Genomic DNA, 12,433 nt, shown 5'->3' with positions numbered 1-12,433 from the left:
CGTTCGAACGCACTTGGGCCCGTTCGAATGCACCTGAGATCAAGTCAGGCCGTTCGAACGCACCTGGGTCGCGTTCGAACGCACCAACGAAGTTTGTAATTCTTGGACTTTCGTGAGTTCGAATAATACTTGGATTTGGCTCTATCTTGGAGATCATATATAAGTATTATGATGCCCTAACTCTAGGGTAGTTGAAGAAGTAATTTTGAAGGAGATTTCTTAAGGCTACATCGGTTCTTCAACTAACAAGGTCCTACTCTTCTAAAAAGCTTAATCTTTCATCTTAAGGGCTATCTAGACGAAAGATCAATCTCGAGGCTACTGAGGTTAGACATCAATCACGAGAAGTAGTGAATCGTGGGTTCTAGCGAGCAAGACTAAGAGGAACAAAGTCGTTTGGATCGACGGGTTGTTTCATGAGTCAGTCTTGTAACTGCTACTATTTTAGTGATTGGTTTTGATCTGAGTTTAGATCCGTGGTTTTTTCCTGTTTGAGTTTTGCCATGTTATAATCTTGGCATTCATCTCTGCTTTCATTTTTAATATTTCTTTGGACTTTTACTTAAGTGAACGAGTGATATTATTGCCTAGGATTTAGATACATACGTGTGTCTAGGGGTTTTTCAATTGGTATCACAGCAGGTTCTCTCACCCGTAGAGAGAGATCAGATAGGCATAGATTTTCATAGAGATGGACCATCATCTATTAGACCTCCTATTCTAGATGGATCAAATTATGGATATTGAAAAGCTAGGATGAGAGCTTACTTGAAGTCTATAGACGAGTGAGTATGGTTTGCCATTGTGAACGGTTGGAGTCCACCAATGTACATGGTGGATGATAAACTTATTGAAAAACTAATCGAGTCATGGGATAGGATAGATTATGAAAAAGTTGGATAGAATAGCAAGGCAATAAATGTAATTTTTAGCTGTGTTTCCTCGAAAGAATTTAGAAGAATTTCTACTTGTGAGATAGCAAAAGAAGCTTGGATGATCTTAGAAACTACTCACGAAGGAACTATAGCTATAAAACTTTTTAAACTTCAGAGGTTGACTACTAGTTTTGAAACTCTATGTATGGAGGAGAATGAGATATTTGATGAATTCTATGCAAAGCTGAGTGATATAGTCAACTCAAGTTTCAACCTTGCAAGAGAAATTTTTGAAAACATAATTATTCATAAGATCCTTAGGTCTCTTCTAGAAAGGTTTCAAACGAAAGTTACAACTATTAAGAAAAGTAAGGATATCGATTCTATGAAAGTTAAACAATTAGTAAAAAATCTACAAATATTTGAGTCCAGTCTTTCGAAACCGTGGAAGTCCAAAGGGATGGCCCTATCCATAGTTGAACAAAATATAGAGGAGTCTGATTATGAAGGTGATTAAGATATTGAGATGATGGCTATGTTTGTCAAAAAGTTCAATAAATTTTTTCGGAAGTCAAACAAGTTGAATGCTTTAAAACTTGAGAAAAACAAAGCTTTTGTAAAAAAGAAGAATACTGTGAGTTCGAATATAGGGGTAAGCAACAATAATAAGAATAAAGTTCGATGTTTTGAATGTTCTAGTTTTGTACACATCGCACAAGAATGCCCTAATCGTATTAAGAGGAAGGGTAAAGCTTTGAAAGTCACTTGGGATGACTCAGATAGATCTGATGATAATTCTAAGAAAGATGAAGAAAATTTTGTAGCTTTTGCCTCCTCTCTTATTAATACTGGCTCTGTAGTTGATACTGATAGTACAGATGATCAAGATATGTTACCAGTTGAGGAAGATGAATCTGAAATACAAAAGGCATATAATGACTTATACCTGGAGTTGTTTAAACTAAAAAAAGCAATCTTAGACTACTTCAACGACTCAAGATAATCGAATCAGAAAGAAATCAATTTGAAGAGAAGTACAAATTAGAATTTGAACGTGTCAAAAACCTTTCTGAACAACTTGACAATGCAAAAAATAAGATGAACACTAATAAAGTTGAACTAGAGCAATTGCAGAAGGAAGTGATATTTCTTAAAGGGAAGAACAAACTACATGAGATTTTAAAAGCTCAGATTTTTGGAAAAGACAAGTATGGTATTGGATACTCTAGTAATTCAAATAATAATAAAACTGTCTTTGTTTCTGCAGGTATACAAAATGAAGATAACTTGAGGTCATTAACCGCATTTTCAAAGCAATCCTAGATAAATTTCTCTAAACTGTAGTTTAATCAACAATTTGATAACTCTTTAGCAGCGTCAAAGGTAAACTTTAGTCACACTCCTCAACAAAAAGTGAGTAGAAAATGGTTTGTTCCGACATGCTTTCATTGCGGCATTCTTGGGCATATTCGACCTCATTGCAAATTTTTGCAAAAACCTAGAAGTGCTTTCATTTATAGGATGAAAACAAAGGCCATATGGGTCAAGAAAAGTGATTTGAAATGTTATGTTGTGTATACAACCTTGAAAGCTTTAAATTCTGATTTGTGGTATTTAGACAATGGCTGTTCAGGACATATGTCGGGTGACAAGTCCTTATTTTCTAATCTCAAAGAACATGAAGGGGGAGTTGTGACATTCGGAGATGGAAATTCATCCAAAGTAATAAGTAAAGGAAAGGTAAGTTCTCCAAGGGTTTCTATTCTTGAAAATGTTCTTTAGGTTAAGGGCTTGAAAGCAAATCTACTGAGCATCAGTCAATTTTGTGATGAAGATTATGAGATAAAATTCTTTAAAAATGATTGTACTATTCTAGATCATGATGGTAATATTATATGTTATGGATCTAGAACATCTAATAATTGTTATGTTGTTGGAACTTCACATAAACTAAAATGTAATAGTGCCTCTTTCGACATTGCAGATCTTTCACATCAACGTCTTGAACATGTGAATCACAAGAAATTATTTAATCTGTCTAAACAAGAAGTGGTAAGAGGAATACCTAAGATGAAAGAAATATCAAAAAGAGTGTGCGATTCGTGTCAAATTGGAAAACAAATTAGGATCTCACACAATAAGGTAAATAAATCTACCACTAACTGTGTGCTAAAATTAGTTCACATGGACTTAATGGGTCCAATAAAAATGAAAAGCCTTGGAGGTAAACGTTATATATTCTTAATGGTCGATAATTACTCCAGATATACATGGGTTGCCTTTTTACGTGAGAAGCCTGAAACCTTTGAAGTTTTTAAATCACTATGTTTAAAATTGCAGAATAAAAAATCTAATACCCTAGTTAGGATTCGTTCTGATCATGGTAGAGAATTTGTAAATAAATTTTTTTCCATATTTTGTGATTCTCTTAGTATTCAACATGAATTTTCAGCTAGCTCTACAACAGAACGGGATTGTGGAAAGAAAGAACCGAGTTGTGCAAGAAATGGCTAGGGTTATATTTCACGCTAAAATGGTTACTCAAATTTTTTGGGCAGAGGCGGTCAATACAGCGGTACATATGATAAATCATGTTTATCTAAGACCAGGTACAAAAAAGACTGCATATGAAATCTGAAATAGTACACATGATGAAGAAATTAGAAAGGAGCTTGATCTGGAAATTGAGAAACAGAACGAGGACAAAGTTGAAATGAATAAAGATGACTGCAATATATTAGAACCATCTGCTAGAGTAAAATTAAATCATCCACTATCACAAGTGATCGGAGACGTGAATGAACTAATAAAGACAAGACGACAAATCGAAAGTGAGGTATCATTTACTTGTTATACATTTTCTTTTGAACCTAAATATGTTAAGGAAGCATTGTTAGACGATTCTTGGGTTAATGCTATGCATGAGGAATTAGAGCAATTTTCTAGGAATAATGTTTACTATTTAGTTCATAGACCTAAGAATGTGAATGTCATTGGAACAAAATGGATATATAAGAATAAAAGTGATGAACATGGCAATATAGTTTGAAATAAAGCTATACTAGTAGCACATGGATATACTCAGGTTGAGGGTATAGATTTTGATGAGACATTTGCTTATGTTGCTAGATTAGAGTATATTCGTATATTGCTTGCTATTGTTTGTCATTTAAAATTTAAATTGTTTCAAATGGATGTTAAAAGTGCTTTCTTGAATGGTATTCTAAATGAAGATGTTTATGTGGAACAACCTAAGGGGTTCAAAGATCATAAATTTCCTTCTCATGTGTTTAAATTGAAAAAAAAACTCTCAATAGGTTAAAACAAGCTCCAAGAGCTTGGCATGAGAAGTTGATCACTTTTTTAGTAGATGCGGGGTTCACTCGAAGGGGGTGGACAAGACATTGTTCATTAAACGTGTGAATAAGAGTTTAGTTGTGGCACAAATATATGTGGATGACATTATCTTCGGGGCAACGAGTCAATCTTTAGCTAAGGAGTTTGCAGATCTCATGCACAGTCATTTTGAGATGAGCATGATGGGTGAGTTGAAGTTCTATTTGGGACTTTAAATTACTTAATTGGAAAGAGGTATATTTATCGCTCAAACCAAGTATGCTAAGGATCTTGTGACTAAATTCGGTTTAGAAAATACAAAATATGCTAGAACTCATATGAGTACAACTACCAAAATAGGTAAGAATATTTCAGGAAAAAGTGTTGATCAGACACTATATAAGAGCATGATTAGTAATCTTTTGTATTTAACGCTAGTAGGACCAGACATTGTATTTAGCGTCGGTGTGTGTGCTAGGTTTTAATCTGAACCTAAGGAGACACATTTGTTTGCTGTGAAACGTATCATAAAATATGCTGATGGCACAGTTAATTTAGGTATCTAGTTTACTAATGACTCGGGTGCTATCATATCAGGATACACGGATTTTGATTGCGCAGGTTCATGTGATGACAGAAAAATTACCTTAGGTGGATGTTTTTATATTGGAAACAATCTGGCTGCTTGGCACAGTAAGAAACAAAACTCGATATCTTTATCTACTGCGGAGGCCGAGTATATTGCAACGGGAAGTTGTTGTTCTCAGTTATTATGGATGAAACAAATAGTCAAAGATTACGGCATTGAACAAGATACTATGGTGCTTTATTGTGACAACATGAGTGCTATTAATATATCAAAAAATCCTGTTCAACACTCGCATACAAAACATATTGATATCCGACATCATTTCATACGCGAGTTAGTTGAAAACAAAATAATAGCACTAGAATATGTTGAGACGGAGAAATAGTTGGGAGATTTGTTTACAAAACCTTTAGATATACAGAGATTTGAGTATATTCGTACTTCTTTAGGGATTTGTGCTTTGAACTGATTTTTTTTGTTGTTTTGGTTTGCGAGTTTTTTTATTTCATTTCATTTTTTTAGGTTTTATTTTACTCTGAAATTTTCTCTTTGGTTTTAGTTTCATATTTGTCGAGAGTTTTATTTCTTTATAATTTTTTTTGATGCACTCCTAGATTCAATAATATATTTTTGACATATAAATATAATTTTTTTTATTGATTATGAGTTATTATAGTCAATTTTGTCATCTTGTAGTATATTGTATCATTTTTGATTTATTCACTCTCTCGACTTCTATGATAATTAAACTAAATTTAATGCATTCATAACGTGTGTATATTCTTGAGTGAGCATGACATCATAATTTTTTTTTAAATAGCTCACTATTGACTTTGATTTGCACAGTTTGACCTCATGCTTAATCATCAAAATTATATTCATAAAAGATCAATGAAAATGGCTACAATGAGTTAGTGTGAAAGTCATCTTGTTTAGAGTCCAGTTTGACTCAGTACATTGCTTGCAAATTAAAAAAATTGATATATGTGAATATCTTCTTGCACATTATTTGACATGTACTACAAGAAAAGAGCTACCTACTCATGTGTGAAAGCCATTATTGCACCTATATGGTTTCAGTAAAAAAAAAATTATAAGAAATTTTTTTGTTATGTTATGAAGAATAAGTCGAAAAGTGTAAATTTAAATACTAAGTCGGTTTGACTACTGTGTTGCATCATTGTTTAAATAGGAAAGTTTGTCTAAGATGAATATTTTATGTTATCTATGCTCAACTTGCATATGCATATTGTTATGATCAATTAAGATTAATTTAAATTTGAGTGCCGCATTAGACTTGATTATAATATGCTCTTGATGACTTGATTGATTTGTGTATGACTTATATTATTTGATTGTCATATTCTATGTCTTAAATCTATTTTGAATTTTTAGAAGTGTATCTCCAAAAAGATTTTTTATTTTTTTTAGACTTTTTACTTAAAAAAAAGGCGTTCGAACGCATATTTCTTGAGTTCGAACGCGCTGACTGGCGCGTTCGAACACACTCGAGGGTTCTTTAAATATTACGTCCGAACCCAATGGTTTTCATCTTCCATCTTTCAAACCTTAGAAACCCTTCATTTTTTCCCTCCCAAATCTTCAAGATCTTCATCTTTTTTATCAAAATTTTCACTTCAAACCCTTTTAAAGGGTAGTTCTCCTCCGAATCTAATGTCTTTCGCCCAAAACTTTAAGTTTTTTCTTCACTTTTTGAGAGGTATCATCATCCATCAAACTTCTTATTTTTTATTCAATTGAGTCTCATGATCTTGATTGATTTCGTGCATTTTTGAGTTTTGATCACGTTAGAGTTAATATCTTGATGTTTCTTAACCGATTGAACGTGATAACTTAGCTTTTTCAAGTGGAAGATGGATTTCACTTAGGGTCTTCATGGTTTCTAGAATTTTTTGAATTTCTTATTATTTTTTGTATGCTTTGGGCATGTGTTGAATCTTGCGACTTGTTTCTTTCTCTAGAATGCCTAAAAAAGCTGTAGTTTCGAAGAAACCAAGGCCGCCTTCCTCACAATCTTCGGCTCCCAAGTTTTCTACATCTACTACTGCATGGCGATATAAACATAATTTTGGCACTCGACCTATTATCTGTGAAAGGGTAGTTGTCATTTCTGATTTTTTCGCCTTAGGGATCAAATAGATTTTTACTAAGCGAGGATGGTTGTCCGTGTGTCGGATGAACGGGACAACATATGTGGAGGTTGTCAGGGAATTTTTTAGCAATGCCACTATTTTGGAACGTTGCATACGGTCTACCGTTCGTGGGGTTTCGGTATATTTGGACTCTGATGTCATTCGTGCTGAACTCCAACTTCCTGATGGCGAGTTCTAGTATCCATCTTCTGATATGCTTCCTGATGTTAAAGACTACACTAGTAATGTGTTAATACAAGGGGAACGTTGGAAACGAAACATGATGCCTCATGTGAAACTGACTCTAGTGGCTCGCATGCTACACCTGTTTTGTCTTTACAATGTCACCCCCAAGACTCAACATTCAAGTATTAGTTCGGATCGGGCCTTCCTCCTTCATGCAATGTTGTCGGGGATTTATATTGATTTGACTGCTGTGATATACGATTTTATTTTGACAGCTGCATAGAAAGAAGCGCCTCGTGAAGGGTTGCCGTTTGGTATTTTTATTACCAAATTGTGCACTCAGAGTGGGGTGCGAGTGGATGCCTCAGAAGCTTCGCTTATTGCTAAAAAACTGTTGGATCAGATAACACTTAAGCGGAGTCAAGCTCATGATGAGCCGTCTCCTCTCAAGCCGTCCTCCTCTTCCGCCGTTGGACGTCCATTACACCTTGACAGTTCTGCTGACAGTTCTGACGATGATTCATATCATCCTAAGGGGGAGTTACCACAGTTCTCTGACCGGTTTGATCAGTTTAGCACTCAGGTGCAGGACTTATATTCGGTCGTGAATGATTTATGAGCTGAGCAAGCTCGTCAGGGGACCGTGCTCTACTCCGTGTTGTCTATTCTTCATCGTTAGTTTCCTCCTAGTTCTTAGTCTTTGGAATTTGTGTCAAAAAGGGGGAGAGTTAGATTGAGTTTAGGAGTTTACTGCTGTAGGGGGAAGTACTGGTGTAGGGGGAGTTTACTAGTTTAAGTTCACTGGCTATTAACTTTGCTTGAAGAACTTATTAACCTGTGTTTGCTTGAATCCTGTGAACTTGTGTTTGAATTGTTTTTTTCACTTCTAGTTATTTTCACTTGATCTTGGATCGGTATATTTTTATTTGCAGGGATTATTGTGTTAAATCTTCTAGACTTATTGAATGCTCATTTTGAATTCTTGTAATATCTTGTAATCTAGATGTTTTGTCACAAATTGCCAAAGGGGGAGATTATTAGGTTTTTATTGTTGGCAATTATGTACAAAATATTCTAAGTGTATTTATATATGTATATGAGCTTTTATACAAGTCTAGAAAATATCTATTTTTGAAGAATTGCAAGATTATTGGAGAAAAGTTTATGAGTTCACATCGCATTCACACCGCGTTCACAGCGCGTTCTCATGCGTTCACACAGATAGAGAGTTGTGTTCACACAGACAAAGAGTTGCGTTCACACAGACCGAGAGTTGCGTTCACAAGCGCATTCGAACGCGGGTACATACATTCACACAGACCGAGAATTGCGTTCACAAGCGCGTTCGAACGCGGGCTTATGCATTCACATAGACCGAGAGCTGCATTCACAAGCGCATCCGAATACGGGTACATGCATTCACACAAACCGAGAGCAACATTCACAAGCGCATTCGAATATAAGTACATATGTTCACATAGATCGAGAGCAGCCTTCACAAATGCATTCGAACGCAACCTGTGAAATTTAGGCTGTTGCGTTCGAACGCACTTGGGCCCGTTCGAACGCACGTAAGATCAAGTCAGGCCGTTTGAATGCACCCAGGCCGCGTTCGAACATGCCAACGAAGTTTGTAATTCTTAGACTTTCGTGAGTTTGGATAATACTTGGATTTGGCTCTATCTTGGAGATTATATATAAGTATTGTGATGCCCTAACTCTAGGGTAGTTGAAAGAAGCAATTTTGAAGGAGACTTCTTGAGGCTACATCGGTTATTCAACTAAAGTCGTTTGGATCGACGTGTTATTTTGTGAGTCAGTCTTGTAACTGCTACTATTCTAGTGATTGGTTTTGATCCAAGTTTGGATCTGTGATTTTTTTTCCCATTTGGGTTTTTCCATGTTAAAATCTTGGCGTTCATCTCTTCTTTTATTTTTAATATTTCTTCGCACTTTTACTTAAGTGAACGAGTAATATCATTGCCTAGGATTTAGATGCATACGTGTATCTAGCGGTTTTTCACAATGGAGTACAAATATCAAATAATGGTACAACTCAATATTTAGATAAACTATCTTCTATACCATCTCACGTCTATTCCTCACCTCATCTTTGCTCTAAAATATCTCCTTAGGATATCTTAAGTCACTATCACGTACCGTAATATCTTAGAGGGTTAGAAAAGAAAATAAAGGGAATCATGAGCAAAAGGCTCAATGAATAAACCTTATCCCGAATTAGTGATGTCAAACAGAGAGTAAATAATGTACTAGATAATATGAATCAGAAAGAGTATCATATTATGAATGAGTTTATGAATATATCCTCAATAATAATATATTAATAAAAGGTAGATAACACGTCATAACTAATAAAAGTATATAATTCTCGACAATGAATAAACAAATCTCCATGTCATACTATCATCATAACTCTCTCTCAAATATGACACATGATGCATGCCAACCATGAGTATAATATGATATTAAATGCAACCATATATGATGTATATTTACCACTTGATAATCAGGTAATCAGATGATAATAAAATTTTATGCATTTGTCAACATCTCAGTCATCAATATCATTTTTATATGTCATCATCATACTAGACCACTGTGTACACTCAACACCCGGTATCCGGTCTCAATATCATGCCCGAAGGCTTATAGTATACGCTATCATCCGCAAAGAGTATCTCAAATATAACCATACCCTGTCATCCGCTAAGGGTATCAACATCCATCCAGACTGAGCACCCTTCTAGCTAATAGAAATCTCGTGAGGATAACTCGCCACATATGCCCTAGTGAATGATGTGTCCAAATGTCTACTGCGCACACAGACTAACGACCTCGGACGTAAAGCCACAGGATCGCTACTATGTCGAGTGATCAATCATCCACCAAGCACGTCCTAACCCGCTCGCCCACTCGGGTATCTTCATCATATTCATATCCAAGATCAGCCTAATTACATGCATGATAAAATATGCTCGATTGCAATCATCTGTAGATAAAGTCATATAATCATGCTGGGGGCCAAAACATGCATATACATAATATATAATATAACCAAATTTGAGAAAGGCATCTAGGGGATAAGAAAACTCACATCTTATCAGAAGATACTACACACGTATCCCTCACATCCATCAATCAACTGACACTCATCGCTAGTAAGGTCCACAGGATCTCAAATAAGGGGATTCGGGATATAAAAATATTTAAGTAACATATAGTTAGTCGTTTATCCCATTTAGAATTCATTAGTGTAAAATATAATAACTTATTAAATTTTGGTTAAATAAGTGGGTTTATATTATATATATACTTATGGCAACCTTATTCTAATTATATATTAGGCATATAATAATTAATCTCTTTTGATATAAAATTATAAAAGAATCAGATATACAATAATATAATTAAAATACATGTACATACAATAACTAAGTATAATTCAATTATTTGGCAACTAGTACTTTTACTTAACTAGTTACTAATTATACATATAATAATCATTATCCATTAATATAAAAATAATTATCCGAGCTCAGCATTTTATTGCATAGAAAATAATATATAATAATAAGGTGCTAGAAATACATTATATATTTATATATATTAAATATATGCATGTATAAGTATGCATAAACATTAATAGAAACTTATATAATTTAATTATTTTTAATAAAACTAAATATATAAAATATAAGATTATTATCAATATAATTACATGTATTAATCTAATAAACAATGGCTAAACTATAAAAATTATAATTAATAAATTATTATACCAAAAATACTTAGCTGATACTTATAGTAGTGAGTGTGAATATTAAAATAATCTACCATCTAAATAAACTAATTTACCTAAATTTTAGAAAGTAAAACATATAATTAATGTAAAAATATTTAAAAGGGAGCAACCCCTTTGCTACAGTGTTGGACTCTTCCCAGCACTGTCTGCTATAGTGCTGGGTTGAGCGCAGCACTAATGCAGAAGGGGGAAGAGGTGAGAAAGAAGAAGGAGAAAGAAGAAGAAGAAAGAAAGAAAAGAAGAAGAAGAGAAGAGAAGAAGAGAAGGAGAAGGGAGGAGGAGAGGGAGGGGATTGTGGACCCGAGCCGACGGGGAGGGCATCGGCCGCTGGTGGCCATCCAACGGCCGGCCTCTTGCTAGCGGCTTGGCTTCGGCAAGCCCGAGCCCAAGGGCGAGAGAGAGAGAGAGAGAGAGAGAGAGAGAGAGAGAGGGAGAGAGAGAGAGAAAGGGAAAGAGAGAGGCTTACCCCGATGGCGGCAGGCCGACGGCGGCATGAGGGAAAAAGAGAGAGAAAGTTTGAGAGAGAGAGAAAGAGAGAGAGAGGCGGTGGGGAGGGAGGCCGCGGCGGCGGCAGTAGGGCCCGACCAATAACTAGGGCGCGTGGCGCCCTCCCCCCTTGCCACTGCATGGCACGACTTGGCCGGCCACAGCTGTGAGATAGGTTGTTACAAAATGGCTTTAGAGGTCTCGGCTGAAGTAGGTGCAAGACGGTGATCGAAACATGAAGCTCTTTCATCTCATCGCCTCCATCTGATGCTGTCAGAACCAAGTCCTCGGCCTCTTTCTTGAAGACAATGGGTGGATTCAAGGAGAAATGGAGGTGGGCAACGCCTTCAAGGATTTCTATCTCTAGCTTTAGGTCCCAGCGAAACTCTACTAGAACTTGTAGAGAGTGGATTTTTTTTAGGTTGGGTTATTACATCGTCTCCCTCGGAATTCTACTAGAACTTGTAGAGAGTGGATTTACAAGCCAAGGGCTTGAGGATAGTTGATTAATCTACATGCAAATTCTAGTACTAGCAATTTGTTGACAAGAGTGAAGTCTATAATACCTAGCCCTCTACAACCATGGGCTTGCAGATAGTCTTCTAGCTTTGGAGGTGCAAATGGTGGCCATCTCTCTCAAAGCCCTACCAGAAGTTATAGAGTGTGGACTTAGTTTCTCAAGGATGGTTTAGGGAAGGATCGAAGAGAAAATGAAATAGGTTGGAATGGAGCCTAATTTAGCCTGTAGCTTGTTAGTTTAGCTTGTAGTTTCTCAAGTATGAAGGCAAAGGCATTGGCTTTCGATTTAGGCCACAAAAAGGGCGAACCTAGGTACATTTTTCCTATAGCTAGAGGTCGAACCCTGAGATCAAACCAGAAAATATCTCTTGAAGTAGTGTAACACCATAATAAAATCCTCTCCCCTTCCTCACTTGCCCAACAAAGGATCTTATCCTTTGTCGGGGTAGGCTTGACATCCATCCTG

Source organism: Typha latifolia, chromosome 7, assembly GCF_019914945.1.
Source record: "Typha latifolia isolate L0001 chromosome 7, TyphaL0001v2, whole genome shotgun sequence".
Lineage (NCBI taxonomy): Eukaryota > Viridiplantae > Streptophyta > Magnoliopsida > Poales > Typhaceae > Typha > Typha latifolia.
This window is presented reverse-complemented; position numbering follows the sequence as displayed.